Genomic DNA, 17,350 nt, shown 5'->3' on the forward strand with positions numbered 1-17,350 from the left:
CCATTAATCCCCACAATGTCCCTATCTGATACAAGTGGCACTCTAGCTCCTTCCCACTTTTGTGGAGTCTCAGGATCTGATCCTCTTTCTTTGGCTTCTCATGTCCACACTGGATGCTCGGTTACCAAACTAGCCCAGCTGGCCTGTGCCTCACATTTTCCTCACATTGGTCCTATCACATTGTTCCTTGTATTCCTGGATCCTTCCACTGTGTCTGGCTCTGATATCTTCCATGCTTCCCCGCCTCCCCATCTCAAAAACATATCATGACATGTGGATTTGTGGGTCACTCCAGTCCTTAGATATTTAAGACAAGTCCTTTTTTGTTATAGTGGATGGTTTTCCTGATATTGGGGGACACAGAGCAATTCTGAGGGCCCTGCTTCATTCATGCCAGTAGCATTCCATCCAAGTACTTACAGCCAAAAATGGTGCTGAGCATATCAATCCTGTCCAGGGTGCCCAATGACTGTGTGACTTTGGGAATGCGCCTTTGCATGACACCCCAGGTGACTGTGTCATTCACCTCCCTCGTGACCACATTCTCATGATAGTAGCCCAATACCAGACCCTGGGGATACTGGAGAGGTGTTAATTGATTGGAAAGGAAGTTGTATGAGACACAAGCCTGTCATTCCAGTGTTAGGGTTAACAACATAGGATAAGTAGGAGTTCCAGAACAACATGGATTACAGAAACTCTGGTTCAAAGAAGACAAGCAGACCAGGATAGGGGCTCAGTTGGTGGAGGACTTTCCTAGGGTAGACAAAGCTCCAAGATCCATTTCAGCACCATATAAACATGTCTTGACATCCAGCCAGAAAGAAATATCAGAGCATGAAGGTTAGCCTTAGCTTCATGGTGAGTTGGAGGCCAGACTGAGCTGTTCACTCACATCCTGCTAGATTAGGGTTTATCAGGCAATGAACAATAGTGTGGGTCTTTTCCACTTCCGCCCCAAATAGGATTCATATTCCCCCACTTTGACCACCTTGTGCTGGATTCTGCTGTTCCCAGACTCCAGCACACACTCTGAGGCTAATGCTGTCCCCAAGAACAGGATGGTGGTATGGTCCTTCCAGCAAGACTCACTTTTGACATTTCTGGACTTGAACCTAAGGTATTCAGCATGCACACAGCACTGAACTACATAACCTCAGACGTGTGTACTTCCCTTCTGAACCTCAGTTTCTCCTGTTTTTCTTTTCCTCTTCTCCCCACGCTTTTCAGAAAATTTTGTGTGTGTGCATGTGGAGGAGCAGTCTATGTCATGTCTCCTATAGCACTCTACACCTTAGTTTTGAGACAGGATCCCGCTCTGAACCTGGAGTTCACTGATAGGTTATGTGCACTGACTAGTGAACCCGCAGGACTCTCTTTTCTTTGCTTGTCAGCTGGGGTTTACAAGCGTGCTCTGCTGTGCCCAGGTTTTATACATGGATGCTGGCGATTTGAACTCAGGTCATCATACTTGCACAGTAGTATCCCCAAAGCAGCCCTCTCCCCACCAACTTTGTGAACTGTTTCTCATCACATAATCCAGGCTACCCTAGAAATGGCAATCTTCCTGCCTCAGCCTCCAAGTCATGGGATGACAGGCATGCCAACTCCCTTTTCCAAACAGTTGATACCCACTGAGCATTGCCTGTAACAACGCCCATAGTGTCTTGGATACCAAGGAAACCCAGGTAGTGTGGGGGTCCTCTGAAGAAGCCTGGCCACCTTCCTCTAAAATCACACCTGAAGCTTTGAGGACAGATAACAAGTGACTCCAAGGGTCCGCATACCCTGCCTTACAGCAGGCATTCAGTATCAAATCTATGAAAGGGGTACAGTCCCTTTGGCTATCCCCATCTGATCCCCAGGTTCACATGGATGCCTTATTTCTGGACCTCATTTTAGTCCAAACCATGCAAGGAGATGGGATAATAAAAGGGTGGGCCTAAGAGAACTGGGAGTAGTCTGGGAAGCAATAATTATTGATATGTCCTTAGATTTTTAGATTCATACATTTATGTATTTATATGTGAAACAGGCTCTCAATATGTAGCCCTGGCTGTCTTAGGACTCCTTAGGTAAATCAGGCTATCCTTGAACTCACAGAGATCCCCCAACTTCTGCTTCTTGGAGTACAGGTATGAAAGGCTTGCATGACCATTATAGCTGGTGTGTGTGTGTGTGTGTGTGTGTGTGTGTGTGTGTGTGTGTGTGTTTGTGTGCCCATGTGTATATACAAATGCCAAGGTGCCATACATGGAGGCCATAGCAAAACTTGTGGGAATTCATTCTTTTTCCACTATGTGTCTTGCAGATTGAACTCATGAGCAGTAAGGCTTGGTGGCAAGCACCTTTAGCTGTAGCATCATCTTGCTGGCCCTTGTTGGTCTGCTCTGACATAGCCAGGTCACACTGGGTGGGCTTTTTATCCTTCCAGCCACAGATAGGAAAAAAGGAGTAGCTTAAGAAATGGCTAAGAACACACATGTAAGAGAGATGTGGAGAAGGACTGGATACTAATCCAAACAGGAGTTGTATAACTAGATAGTAGAAAGTGGCCACTTGGTATACAGATGTTTCCTGAGCCAGACGGGGTGAGGGGTGAGGTGGGGATAGGGTAGGTTCATAGGGCTAAAACCCAGGATGCTCTTCTCCATCCTTGACCCAGTTATTTGTAAGGAATTTTGGAGAAAGAGGGACCTGGGCCAGATAACCAGATATCCCAAGGACACACAGGAGCCCTTCCATGGGCTCCATAGTGAGCAAACAGAGTCCAGTGGACATGTGGGTGTGAAAGTTCTGCTGTAGAGTCATGATTGTGATGCCCCCAGAAGTTCTTTTATTGTACAGGACTGACTGTTTTGGCTATCCTGGGTGTTTTGTTTTTCCATATGAAGTTGAGTACCGTTCCTTCAAGGTCTATGAAGAATTTTGCTGGAATTTTGATGGGCATTTCATTGAATCTGTAGATTGTTTTTGATTTATTTATACTATGTTAATTCTGCCTACGCAGGAGCATGGGCAATCTTTCCACTTTCTGGTGTCTTCTTAAATTTCTTTCTTCAAAGATTTAAAGTTCTTGTCATACAAGTCTTCCATTTATTTGGTTAGAGTTACTCCAAGATATTTTATGCTAGGAATACTGTCATTTTTTATTTAGCATTACAATATTCTCTAGAAAGAATACTGAAGAAATGCTCTTAATTTCAATATTCTCTTATTTTTTGCTTATTCCTGTAAGGGTTATATTTTTAAGGTTCATAACTATGATATGCCTATACAAACTATTTAAGACTCCACTTGCATATGGGAAGAAGAAAAAAGATCTTTGAATAAAGAAACTATGAAACAAATTTCTTGAATAATTTACAGATTTTTTCCTGTATTTTCTTTGTTAGTAGAGATGAAAATTAAAGAAACAAATGTATTTCATGGAGATGAAAGCTAGAAATAAAAGACAGCATGAAGAATTCATAAAAGCAAGGAAAGAGTACAAGTAAAAGTCCAAAAATCAAAAAAACAAGCGTAAGAAGACTGATACATATGACTGAATGAGCAAAGGCAGAACCAAGGGCAGATTTCCAGTCACAGTGTTTTATTTCTAGACTAGTCTGAAACTTAGAAGATAACCAAATGATATTTTTTATATGTCCTGGCACGATACTTGAGGAAACAACGTGATTGGAAATCCCCTGGGTTAGACAAATGTCATCAATTAGGACTACATATTTTATGAGATGCCAAGGTTATTGCTTTAAAACTTGTACTCCATGGCAAATTTACTAGATAAATTTCCACAAATTTGGCAGTAAAGGATAAATACTTTCATTTTCCATACTTCTTCACTTTGGAAATCCTGGAAATGTGGTGGTGGAGGATCCTTTCCTAGGATTTGACAGCCTGAGCACACTGCTCTGAGCAGAGGGTTGCATGGTCAATAAACTGTATTTTTCAGAAAATCAAGTGTGATTCACATTTTTGTAGAGCCATTGATTTATATAGGTATAAGTAAATATACAGGCCTGGATTATATTAGTTGCTTACTGAATGCTATTTTCTTCTTCTTTTCCACAGATCAAATCTGTATACAGCAGATTAAAAAGTTTTATCCCTTTAGTGAACTGATCATGAATGTACACCCAGAAGGCATTTATAATCAACCAGGAAAATTTTCATCTTGTTATAGGAACTCGTTAGTTATGAATTTTCATTCACAAAATATAATCCAAGTGAACTCGTCCATCTCAGTTTAAGCATGTGAGGTAGAAAGGCAGGTGGCAGTGCTCCACCTACACAATGTTTTTAAAAATTGGCCTTTAGTTAGTATTTGGACAATAACTTGTCCAAAGTTCTATAGAGAGTAAACATAGGGCTGGGACTGGGACTAGGTTCTTCTGAGTCTCCATCTTTAACCATACCCAGCATCGGGGGTGGATCTTTTTTCTTTTTTAAAAATGTTTATGCTTTATAAATAATGCCATTCAAAATTTCCACTTCCTCCCCTCCTCACATTTCCCTCTGGGGGTGGATCTTGAGATTGAATCAACAATGTGCTCCAAAACACTCAAGGTTACACAGAGAAATCTTGTCTTGAAAAACCAAAATCATATACATATGGTGTCTGTGTTTGTGTGTGTGCACATGCGTGTGTGTGTGCTGTCAATACAGACACAGCGGAAGACGGAGATAAGAAATTTTCAGAACTAGAATGTCCTGGATTGATGGGAAACTTTGTTGGCCAATGATCTTTAAGAGATGGGTCTTATTTAAGGTGTGGCTTTGCTGGGACCCAGGGAAAAACTGTGTGTACCTTTGTGGGCTGTCTCTCTCTCTCTCTGAGCCTTTTCCCGTGGGACATTGCTGTGCTTGTATTTCTCCTTTCCTGTTTTGTGAGTTTTTCCCTTATAATAAATAAAATATTATTGTTTTATCTTTGGCTAGCCTGGTTATTTCAACATATTTCAACACTGGATGAATCAGGAATTTCTTGAGGGAAAACTAAAGTGCTTGCTACCTCCTAGAAAGATTCCAATGTTGTTTCAATCTTGGACTGGACAGGAAAGCCCCTTTTTTCTCTTGTACCACCATGGGCCAGGCCTGTTACAACTTTATGCACGAGATGGCATTCATTCTGAACTCTGAAGACTACATATAATGCTGCAAGATATCGAGCTAGTGCCACCTTCATGATCACCTGGCAGAGCCCTCAGCCCTTGAGCTAGAGACCAGTGAGCTCCGAATCCCAAGCCCATAAGCCCAGCATCCCGAACCCATAGCCCTGTACTGTGATTCCCCACACCCTGGCCCCAGTAATTCTCTCTCTCTCTCTCTCTCTCTGGATCACCATCACCTACTTCGAGGAGTGGCACAGCCACTGACTGGAGATGTAATTGTGGAAGCTGACAGGTGAGGAGGTGGACATGGTGCCCTGCAAGACTGCAAAACTGTGCGTGTGCACAGGCTGTTGGTGACTAGTTAGTTACCCCATACAGTACAGCTGCAACCTGCCTTGCCCTAAGGATCTGTTGGAAGCTCCAGCATGTGAAGTCCCCCAATCCTACTCGTCCTGACCCCAAAACGGTTTTTGCCACTTTGATCCTAGGGTGTACCTTGACTTCAGGCAAGCAAGAGCTGTAGTTCTTGGCATTGCAGACCCTGGACAACTGCAGGGACTGTGCTTCATGGGCGGCCCCTTACCACAGAGTTCTAGATGCACGCGTACTTTTTCTTTTCAGAACTCCTAGTGCTTGTGACTTCTCCAGCAGGAGTTCTCCCAGCTGCCCATTGGGGATACTGCCCCACCCCTGAGCAATGAGCCTGTTAACCACTCACCATCCGGCAGCTTTCCTCCACAGGGCCATATTGCTGTGCCATATCCGAGGTTCTTGAGCCCTTTTGTGTGTGTGTGTGGGGGTTGCTTTGTTTTTGCCTTGGCCTGGGCACTGGGGAGCAGGTGTCTACCCAGGTTCTGCTACGTGCTTCTCAAGATATCCACAGCACTTTGGGAAAACTCTATTTTCCTGTAAAGGGCATTTGCACATGGGAACCCTGGGCCACCCAGGATTCTCTGGGCCTTCCTTCCCCATCAAAGAACCTGGGCACATTTGCATGATTCTTCCCCCTTTACATTTCTGAGGAATTTTTCAAACACCTCTCTTCGCACCTGTTTTAAAATTTTCTTTTTCTATTTATTTGCATGTTAAAATTAAATATTGATGCCCAATCTCAGGGTCCACCCAATATTCCCTACAAGAGTCCTGGCCAGTTCTCTTCCATGGCTGAGTTTCAAGTGGCTTCAGCAGCACAGTCCAAAATCATTTCCTGTAGGCAGATTTTTCTGTCCCTAATGACAGTTCTCAAGTCAGGACATGGAAACTAATATAACTTAAATTAACCCATTTCTGATCCTCTACCTGTTGCCACTTGACTCATGGAATTTACCTGTTCTCCTGCATGTCTTGCTTCCTGTCCGTCTGGTTGGTGACTCCACCTTTCTTCTTCTCAGTGTCCTCTGTGTCTGACTGTGCCACCTATACCTTCTGCCTATCTAGTGGTTGTTTAGCTTTTTATGCAGTCAATAAGAAGGTGCCTTGGAAAAGACACATTACATAGTGTACAAAAAGATTATTCCACAACACTTGCACAGAGGGGCAGAAACTGCCCAAAGTGACAGCAGCTTCCCTGACCTGGGACTGCTTTCTAGAATATTCTTCTCTAATTATCTTTTCACATCCAATAGAGGCATCTTCTTTTCACATTTTGGTTTTGTATGTACAAACCAGTTTGAGGGTGTAGATGGCACAATGATTAAAGGCACCGACAACCTGAGTTTGAGTCCCCAGGCCCCACCCACATAATGGAAGGAGAGAACCAAGTCATATGCACTGTGGTTCATGGACCAACATACAAAACGACTTAAATTGTAACAAATTTGTTTTAAAAAAAATTGTATGGTTAGCCTGTCCAGTGATGGTACCTACCTCAGCACCCAGAAGGCAGAGGCATGTAGATGTCTGTGAGTTGGAGGCCTGCCTGGTCTATATAAGCCAGTTCCAGGACAGCCAGAGCTGTACAATGAGGCCCTGTCTCAAAAATCCAACGTAGCAAAACCCACCAATTCGACAACCAACTGTTTGCCTCTCAGGCTGTCCAGCCCTGACCCCACCAGAACACCCTCCCTGCTTCGTGGTACTTGCTTTCACTGTGCCACCTGGCGTGTCTCCAAGACAGCCAACCCTCCCCACCCTGCCCCTGCCCCCAGGTGACACTCCTCATTATCCACTCAGGAGCTGCTTCCCAGGGCTCCCTCTCTGTGCCCTTACCCTGGACTGCTATGGCCATGGCTATCCCTGATACACCACAGAAGCAGCTAATGGCCAAGGATGAGTGTTGCTTTGTCTACTGCCTGGATATCAGGCTGAGCAGAGAAGGTGCCCTGAAGTGGTTGGGGAAGTCTTCATGGAATTCATGGCAGGGAACTTTTAGTGACCCGCAGCTGCTGACACCAAAACCTCACAGCACAGCCACATCCTGCCAGAGCCTTATGGTTCTCTCCATGCTGTAAGGACTATCATGACTCATCACTCTCTACTGTGGTGGGAATTCATGAAACAGTGACAGCAGACTACCCCTGGTAAACAGGAGTGTCTCCCTGGTCCACATTTATCATGCAGGGTGGAGGTTCTATGGGGCCCTCAGAATCATCTTATGCTGTAAGACCTGGCATGCTCCTGTCCTCACCCATGGAGTTTGGGACAATAGGGTGGGTGTTCAACCTTGCAGAAGAAATTGGGGGGGTCTCACATGGCCTCATGAGTGTCAACTCTTTATCATGCAATGTTTGCATTACCACACACTCATGTGGTCCCTGAGAATGAGTCAGAAGGTAGAGGTGCCCTCAAGATGTGATGATAGCCGGAGCAGGAAGTTGATGTTAGGCTGTGCTACACAGCAAGACCTGTTCCCCCCCAATTCAATTGTGATAAATACACATTTAACTATCACCTACTTGTTAAAGGAACCCTTCAGTGTCATCAAAACATTCATATTCACCTGGGTGGTGGTGGTGCAAGCCTTTAATCCTAGTACTCAGGAGACAGAGTCAGGCAGATCTCTGAGTTCTAGGCCAACCTGGTCAATATCATGAGTTACAGTTCAGCCGATGCTACAGAGAGGGAAGAAAAACATTCATATTGGGCTGGAGAGATGGATCTGTGATTAAGAGCACTGACTGATCTTCCAGAGGACCCAGTTTCAACACTCAGCATGCACATGGCAGCTAACAACTGTCAATAACCACAAGACCCACTCACAGTCATACACACAGGCAAAATACAAAAACACATAAATTAAATGTAAATAAATTATTTTTTAAAATTATTCATATTGAGGGGATAGAGAGAAAGCTCAGTGGTTAAGAGCAATGGCTGCTCTTGTAGAGGAGCCAGGTTTCCAGAACCTACATGGAGTCTCATATACATTTAATGCCATTTCCAGGGGATCCAACTTTCTCTTCTGCTTTCTATGGATACTAAGGAAACATGATGTCCACATTCAGGCTCTCCCCCCCCCTCTCTCTCTGTTCATAGTGGGCCAGAAATGTGGTTTGTCAGGTAAAGGTGTTTGCCAAAGAAGCTAGTACTTAAGTTCAATGTCCAGTATCCACGTAGTGGAATCAGAACCAACTGACTCCCACAAGTCCTCTGACCTCCACACTCATATTTGTTCACACACACTCCACACACAAAACAATGTAACATTAACTTAAAAGCTCAAGCTATCTTGGACTGCATGCTGAGTTCTAGTCCAGTCTAATATACGTATGGACATATATGTCTAACCATCACCATGATCTCTCTTCAGAGTTCTTCCAACTTGTACACACACCCCCAACTCCTTGTCAGCTATTACCCACAGTCTGTTGCAGAATATTTATTTATACTGTGTGAAAATGTGTCACCGTGGCTGGTTTAATATAGAGCTGAATGGCCAATAGCTAGCCTAGAAGAGGTTAGGTGAGACTTCTGGGGACAGAGAGGGAAGAGGAAAGATGAGGTTGCTAGCCATAGGTGGATAAAATAGAATAAGCAGTTTAGAAAGATGTGGCAACTAGAAACATGACTGTTGTGATCTAGCTGCCCTCACTCCCCCTGACTGACAGCAGAGCTTCCTTGTGGTCTGTAATTGACAAGGATGTTTGTGTTCTTTCTGGCTGGTGATTGTCCACAGAAGCAGTAGAGGTATAAAAGGCTTTAGCTGGGGAAAAATAAATGTTGCTGTTCTTCCACCTGAAAAGAAGCCTCCTTGTCTCAATCCTGGCACCCCCTGCCAGGCTTGGCATCCAGGCTGCACTGGCTGCAGCAAAGTGGAGGCTCCACGGAGATCTGGGAAGTGGGGATTCGTGAATGGGATTGCTCCATCCACCAGCTAAATCAAGGAGTGTATTGGGGAAGGTAAGGTGATTTTTTTTTTCTTCATCCCCAGAGATACTCTGAGGGACATCTTCCAAAAGACTAGCAAGCATAAAGAAGAGGCGGGAGGGTGAATTGAAGGCCTCAAAAAGCAACTGAAACTCTTAAAGCAACAAGGCATGGAAGTAACAATGAAGACAGCCAAAGATTTTCTACAAACAATAGCTCAAGTTAGCCCCTGGTTTATTATGGGAGGGGGCTTAAATGTTCCAGACTAGAACAAGCCAAGTCAGATTAAAAGGAGTATGTGTTTTTTCATCCCCAGAGATGCCCAAATTCCCTAAAAGATTGTAAAAGTGGGGCTCCTTCAGTGGTTCTGGAGCAGGTGCAGTAAGCCTGCTTCCCTGAGTTTTGCTCCCCTCCATGCAGCAGTTTGGATCCAGAGAGCGCACGTCTGGGACCAGAAGGCAGCTGGAGCAGAGCTCTGATAGGTGGCTGTGGTGAAAGGCATGATGCCATGACCCAGTCAGTGCCCGGCCTGGGGGATGCTGCAGCAGTGTCAGGAGTATCAACAAATATGACAACAAGTGCTGGATTATAGAAGATTGGCAGAAGCAATATACCTTGGAATATTGCTATCTCTGCCACTGCAGATACTGCTGCCATAATTGCTCTTTAGATTGTGAACCAGCTGGCTGAAAGAGTCAGCAATGCCTTGGACATTCAAAATGACAAGTGGCTCTGGTTTAGGAGCAAGTGGACTATCTTTAGACTTTCAACAGTTAGTCATGTTGTGTGCATTACTCCTGGCACTGTATTGCAGGCTTCTGCTACTGTTATGGAACTCAAACTCAAACATCATATGAGAGGGGTCTGTTAATTTTATCACCCAGTTAGTGCATGCTAGATGATTGCAGCACTGGTCTGGCTCATTGGTGCTGTCAGTCCTAGGGATACTTGGTTTAGGGCTGTGTCTGGGTAGCCACGGATGGGCTATACTTTAGGGGCAGGATGCCACCTAAGACAGGGACTATTAGAGGGCTATTCCCCAGGTATTATAAAATAAAATGGGGGGAGTTATTGTGATCCAGCTGCCCTCACTCTCCCTGACTGACAGCAGAACTTCCTTGTAGTCTGTAATTGACAAGGATCTTTGTGTTCTTTCTGGCCAGCGGGTCAGCGTAGAGGTATAAAAGGATGCTGGGCAAAATAAAGGTTGCTGTTCTTCCACCTGAAAAAAAGCCTCCATGTCTCAATCCCAGCACCCCCTGCCAGTCTTGGCATCCAGGCTGCACTGGCTGCACCACATGACAGAGTGTAGATTAAAGTAAATGGGTTAAGCTATAAAAGCTAGAGGGATAAGCCTAAGATAAGGCTAAGCTTTCATAATAATAAGTCTCAGTGTCATTGTTTGGGAGCTGGTGTATGTAAAAAGACTTGCTACAACTGTCCTACTGTTTGTCTTCACCAATGACCTTGGTGTCTCCAGTATCTCATACATAAGAAATCCCACAGTCTCTGTGATGGGCTTAGCTCACTCAACATGAAGGCATTAATGTGTTCATCTATGCGGTAGATGTGGCTGAATGTCCTTTCTTGATTAGGGCTGGAACCTGGGACCATCCTGTACCTGAGTTGGCATGGTGATACTCATAGGCATCCCTGCTCCTTCCCTTCCATGTCACAAAGCTATTCCCATAGACACTGTTGATGGGCACCTCTCCTTTCCATCCACTCCTCCTCAACTCCCACCCCAGTCACAAGCATTGAGGTCCAGACATCTTAGTGTGTATGTGGCTCTGGCCTCAACTCCAGACACGGAAGCCTTGATTGAGTGTAAATGGCTCACAGTTTTGACACATAATTACCAAACCTCCAGGCCCTGGCTGTCCCCATGAAGTCTGTTTCTCTCACATACTGTGGGCTGCTCATTCCAGGCCTTGGTTTCTTTTCCCCATGAAGGGACTAAGCCTGAGGACCTGCTGACACACATCCTGCTAGATTAGGGCTTGTGAAGCAGGAAATAGCCATGTAAGTCTCATCATCCATCTCAAATTGGAATTATGTTTCCAAATTTTGGCTACCAGTTCTGGATTCTACTGTTCCCAGAATCCAGTACACACTCTGAGGCTAGCCCTGCCACACAAGGACAGAGTGATGAAGGGTCCTTGAAGGCAGAATTTGTTTTTACATTGTAACCTGACTATGTAACCTAGGGTGTTTAGCATGTGATGTGGCCCTGAGCTATATCCCCTCAGATGTGTATGTATACTTGCCGTTCTGAACCTCTGTTTCTTTCTCTTTTTTTGGTCTTCTCCACACCTCTTTCCAGAAAGCTTTCTGTGTGTGCATGTGGAGGAGAGGTCTATGTTATGTCTTCCTCTAGCACTCTCTACCTTATTTTTGAGACAGAATCCCTCTCTGAATCTGGAGCTCATTGATGGGCTATACACACTGAACAGGGAGCCCCAAGGACCGTCCTGTCTCCACTTGCCAGCTGGGGTTTCCAGATGTGCCCTGTCATGCTCAGCTTTTATACTTAGGTGCTGGGGACTTGAACTCAGATTTCTATGCTTGCACAGTTTCTTCTCCATAGGAACCCTCTCTCCACCATTTTTTTCTTTTTTTTTTTTGAGGGGGTTCAAGACAGGCTTCTCTGTTTAACAGCCCTGGTTGTTTTGTAACTAGTTCTTTTAGACCAGACTCACCTTGAATTTACAAAGATCTACCTGTCTCTGCCTTCCAAGTGCTGGGATTAAAGGCATGTGCCTCCACTGCTTGGTTCTCCCTACCATTTTTTTGTGGGTTGTATATCACTACATAGCCCTGACTGTTCTAGGAATTGTAGTCCTCCTTCCTCAGTCTCCAAGTGCTTTGGTGACAGGCACTACCTCTTCTGAACAGTGGGTCTTCACTGAGCAGTGCCTGTGAAAACTCCCTAGTGTCTAGGATTCCAAGGCAGCTCACAGGCCTTCTGCCTCCTGGCCACCTCACTCAGAAGTCACACTTGGAGTTTTGAGGGCCAGTGACCAGTGCTCCAAGGATCCCCTGTTGTGGGATATTTTACTTCTTTGGCTTTTTTGGGGGGGGGCAGCTTCTAAATAAATCACACCCAGAAGAGGATTATTCTTAGTTATGAATGCCCAGGATTAGTTTGGCTTGTGTCTAGTCATTTTTTAAAAATCTTATGTTACCCCATAACCTTTTGCCACTGGGCTTTTCTTTTTATCTATTTCTGTATACCTTTCATTGCTTCTTTTCCCATGGCTTGTTGTGTAGCTGGGTGGCTGGCTTGTTCTCCTTTCACCTTTTATACTTTCCGCCTGAAAGCCCTGCCTTATCTTGCTTCTGTCTTGGTATTGGCCATTCAGCTCTTTATTAGACCATCAGGTGTTTCATGTAAAACAACAACAATAACAAAAATCTACCAGTCACAGAGAAGTAGTGGGCGGCTTCAGAAAGGGCTAAGAGCCCATGGCAGGGTGATGTGGAGGGCTGGACCCTGTCCAAACAGGGTTTTTTTTTTTTTTTTACTAGGCAGCAGGAGATGGCCTCTTGGTTCACAAATGTTTCCTGGGCTGGGAGGTGCTAGGGGTAGGAGTAGAGCTGAAGCCAGGATCCTCTTCTCCATTGTTGTCCCCAATGTTGTGAGGCATCTTGGAGAGACAGAAAGACCTGGGTAGGATACTCAGACCTCCCAAGCACACACAGGAACCTCCCATACACTCCAGGGTGAGCAAGCTGACCCTAGTGGATCTGTGGGTGTGGGATCTCTGCTGTAGGGTTATCTCTTCAAGGTATAGCCTTCTCTTTGTCAAAGTTCCGGAAGCCGGGGTAGCATTGACAGGACAGGAAGTCCCAGGCTGCAGCTCAGAATGAGGTCTAATGAAGGCAGCATGTTCTGGCTACTATTGTGTCCACTGATGCAGGGATAGAGGGCACCCAGACCACCAGTGTCTAGGATAATGGGAAGAGTACCAGGCAAGGCCATGGTGAGTGACTGTTCCTTGAAGGGGTGAATCTGAAATGAAGCTATATCTGGGCAGGCTTATAACCTTAGGTCCCTAAACCCTGAGCCTTTGGGGGCCTGGGAATATCTTTCCATTTACCAGTCCAGGGTTCTTGAATGCTGGAGTGGGCATACTGAGTCCCCCACAGTGTCTGAAACTCAAAAAGTCACCCTCCCAGAATCATGTGTCCCCAAAGGCAGGGTATGTGGAGGCCCATGAAGTGGCTCTGCTCCATCCTGACAAAAGGTCAGAGAGTTCGAGCATATTTTTCCTCCTTCAAGGTCAAACAACAGGATGTTTGGCCTCAGGTAAAGTTGTTCCATATGTTGCCCAAATAATAGGATGTTTTGTCTAAGGTGTTGCTAATGGATGTTTTGCTCCAAATAGCAAGATGTTTGACCTAGGGCATTGCTGTTAGATGTTTTGAATATTAATAAAGTAATCAGTCTTATTTGTTCTTTATATAATGATTAAAAAACAAACAAACAGTCTTTTGCCTACCCCTTTGGCTTGGGGTATAAAAGGGCTATGAAAAAATAAGAGGCAGATTCAGTATTCATTGGGATGATCTCCTGACTCTGTCTTCAGTCTTTTGTCCGTTTCTTTCCTCAATCCACATTGGACTTTTCAGGAACATATGGACGAGTCGGCTGGCCCAAGACGAATGGCGCTGGATGTTGCTGGGGTTTGAGAACAGGAGTAAAGTGATGGACACCACAAATTAAAAGTGAGTGCTCAGATAAAAGTAAAGCGACAGTGTGGTGAGTGGCTCAAGAGTAAAGCTGTAAATATAGAGCAAAGGCTTTTATATTCTTGTTGCATTTTTATGTATGGGTTGTATGTTTTGTTCATATAACCAGAGATGTCATTGTAAATATATCTGCATTTATAAATAATATTTCTGTCATTGACCTTGTGTGTTGGCTACAGTGTAAATGTTTTTGATATGCCCAAATTATATGTCTATGGTTATTGTATGGGCAGCAACTTCTCAAGGTCACAGATGTTTTATAACTTGCTATGGTGAGGTCTACAAACTCTGTTTAAAGCTCTAAGACTGTTTGTTGCATAGCTTATGTAGAGAAGGACAGGGACAAAGAGACTGATCTGCTTTTGGGGATGACTGTTAGAGCGCAGCATGAGCCCTGCCCCCTGGGATACCAGTTGTGCTGATGGACAAACAAACCTCACCCATAGTTCCAGCTCCCACCTCCGCCCTGGCAGTCTGCCTAAGGTGGACACGGTGGTGAGACCAGAGCAGGAGCCAAAGCCCAGGACTGAAGCAGAGTGACCCTAGTGGGGCACAGCCAGTATCCAGGATCCAGGTCTGGTGGGGGATTTTGCATGTAGAGTGGGCCAGTTCTACCTGCCCTGCACATGTGTTTACTCCTCAGTGGGTCTTTGCTTAGCCCCTCCAACACACATGTGACAGTGTCCCAAGGAGCCTGAGCAAGCAGCAGGTCTATGTGGAGCAGGAGCCAAGGGGAACATGGCGTCTCAGAGAGGGTTTCACCCCAACATCACTGGTGTGGAGGCTGAGAATCTCCTTCTAACCAGAGGAGTTGATGGCAGCTTTTTGACAAGGCCTAGTGAGAGTAACCCTGGAGATTTTACTGTGTCTGTTAGAAGAAATGGAGCGGTCTATCACATCAAGGTTCAGAACACTGGGGACTACTATGACCTCTATGGTGGGAAGAAGTTTGCCACCTTGGCGGAACTACTCCAGTACTACATGGAACATCACGAGCAGCTAAAAGAAAAGAATGGAGATGTTGTTGAGCTCAAGTACCCACTGAATTGTGCAGACCCAACCTCTGAAAGGTGGTTCCATGGTCCCTTGTCTGGTAAAGAAGCAGAGAAACTGCTAATGGAGAAGGGTAAGCATGACAGCTTTCTTGTTCGAGGGAGCCAGAGATACCCTGGAGACTTTGTTCTCTCTGTCATCACAGGTGATGACAAATGGAAGAGCAATGATGGCAAGTCCAAAGTGAGCCACGTTATGATCCGATGTCAGGAACGGAAATATGATGTTAGTGGAGGAGAGTATTTTGACTCTTTGAGAGACCTGGTGGAGCATTACAAGAAGAACCCCATTGTGGCGACACTTGGCATAGTCCTGCAGCTCAGCAGCCTCTCAACACAACTCGTATTAATGCTGCTGAAATTGAAAGCAGGGTTCGAGAGCTAAGCAAGGTAGCTGAGACCACAGGTATGGTCAAACAGGGCTTTTGGGAAGAATTTGAGACACTACAGAAACAGGAATACAAATTTCTCTATAGCCAAAAAGAAGGTCGGAGACAAGAAAATAAAAACAAAAATAGATACAAAAACATCTTGCCATTCGATCACACTAGGGTTGTCCTGCACGATGGCGATCCCAATGAGCCCATTTCTGATTACATCAATGCAAACATCATCATGCCTGAATTTGAAGCCAAGTGCCACAATTCAAAACCCAAAAAGAGCTACATTGCCACTCAAGGCTGCCTGCAGAACACGGTGAATGATTTCTGGAGGATGGTGTTCCAGGAGAACTCTCGAGTCATCAGCATGACCACAAAGGAGGTGGAGAGAGGGAAGAGCAAATGTGTCAAGTACTGGCCTGATGAGTATGCACTCAAAGACTATGGGGTCATACGTGTTAGGAACATCAAAGAAAGTGCTGCTCCTAACTACACCTTAAGAGAACTCAAGCTCTCCAAGGTTGGACAAGGAAATACGGAGAGAACTGTCTGGCATTACCACTTTCAGACATGGCCCGACCATGGTGTGCCCAGTGACCCTGGAGGTGTGCTGGACTTCCTGTAGGAGGTCCACCACAAGCAGGAGAGCATCATGGATGCAGGCCCTGTTGTAGTTCACTGCAATACTGGAATTGGCAGGACGGGAACATTCATTGTGATTGATATCCTTATTGACATCATTAGAGAGAAAGGTGTTGATCATGACATCGATGTTTCTAAAACCATTCAGATGGTGCAGTCCCAGAGGCCAGGAATGGTCCAGAAAGAGGCACAGTACTGGTTCATCTACATGGCTGTCCAGCATTACATCCAGAGGCTGCAGCACAAGATCAAGGAGGAACATAAAAGCAAAAGGAAAGGACACAAATATATCAACAGTAAGAATTTCCTGGTGAACCAGACAACCAGTGACCAGAACCTCATGCCACATTGCACTCAAACACCATTCAGTGCAGAAGTAAGGGAGGTTCTGGGCTTGGAACATAGATCATTACCATGTCCCACGAGCATCAGAAGTTTCCCAAGAAGCCTGGATGACTCTAAGAAGGATGATAATGACGACAGTGGGCATAGCTCCCAGAGGAGGGACAGTATCTCCAACAGGGTCTTCTATGAAGAGTTCCAGGCACTGGAAAGACGTGTTGACTGTGTGGAGCACTCCATAGGCAGCATCATGTCCAAGATTGATGCTGTGGTTGTCAAGCTTAAGACCATGGAAAATGTGTATAAACAGTCGAGGTAGATGTTAGGTGCTATTCTGTTTTGGTAGTTATATTCTCCATTTGCAGGAGAAATCATCCATCTACAAATTGAGTTAGCCCTAAGATAATCCCCTGGCCACTCATGACCAGCATAATTGAGGTGAGCTGAGTTAACTTTTAAATGATGGGATGTACGTGGCTTTTGACATATGGGTTTTACATTGTCCCATAGCCTTCCCTGCTATGTGAAAGTGGCAGTATCGGGAATGCAGAGCTTTGGTAAACACTATCCACAAGTACCAGAGAGAGACAGTGGACTGAATACAAACACTAGTTTAACTCAAGAAACCCTGTTAATGGACATTGTAAAGAAAAGCAATTATCTAAGTTTCATCTCAAAATTTTAAAAATTCCTTTGTTATTGCCTAATTCTTGTTGCTTCTTACTATAAGGAGGAGTTCAGATACCAGGTTTTGCCACAGTCTTAC

The 17,350-nt window shown here is 45.0% G+C and overlaps 1 pseudogene; it reads left to right on the forward strand.

The window, feature by feature from the left end:
• The first annotated feature begins 14,906 nt into the window (after window positions 1-14,906).
• LOC142842262 (tyrosine-protein phosphatase non-receptor type 11 pseudogene) lies at window positions 14,907-16,903 on the forward strand (annotated as a pseudogene).
• The last annotated feature ends 447 nt before the right edge of the window (window positions 16,904-17,350 follow it).

The sequence above is a fragment of the Microtus pennsylvanicus genome, unplaced genomic scaffold (assembly GCF_037038515.1).
Source record: "Microtus pennsylvanicus isolate mMicPen1 unplaced genomic scaffold, mMicPen1.hap1 Scaffold_47, whole genome shotgun sequence".
Classification (NCBI taxonomy): domain Eukaryota; kingdom Metazoa; phylum Chordata; class Mammalia; order Rodentia; family Cricetidae; genus Microtus; species Microtus pennsylvanicus.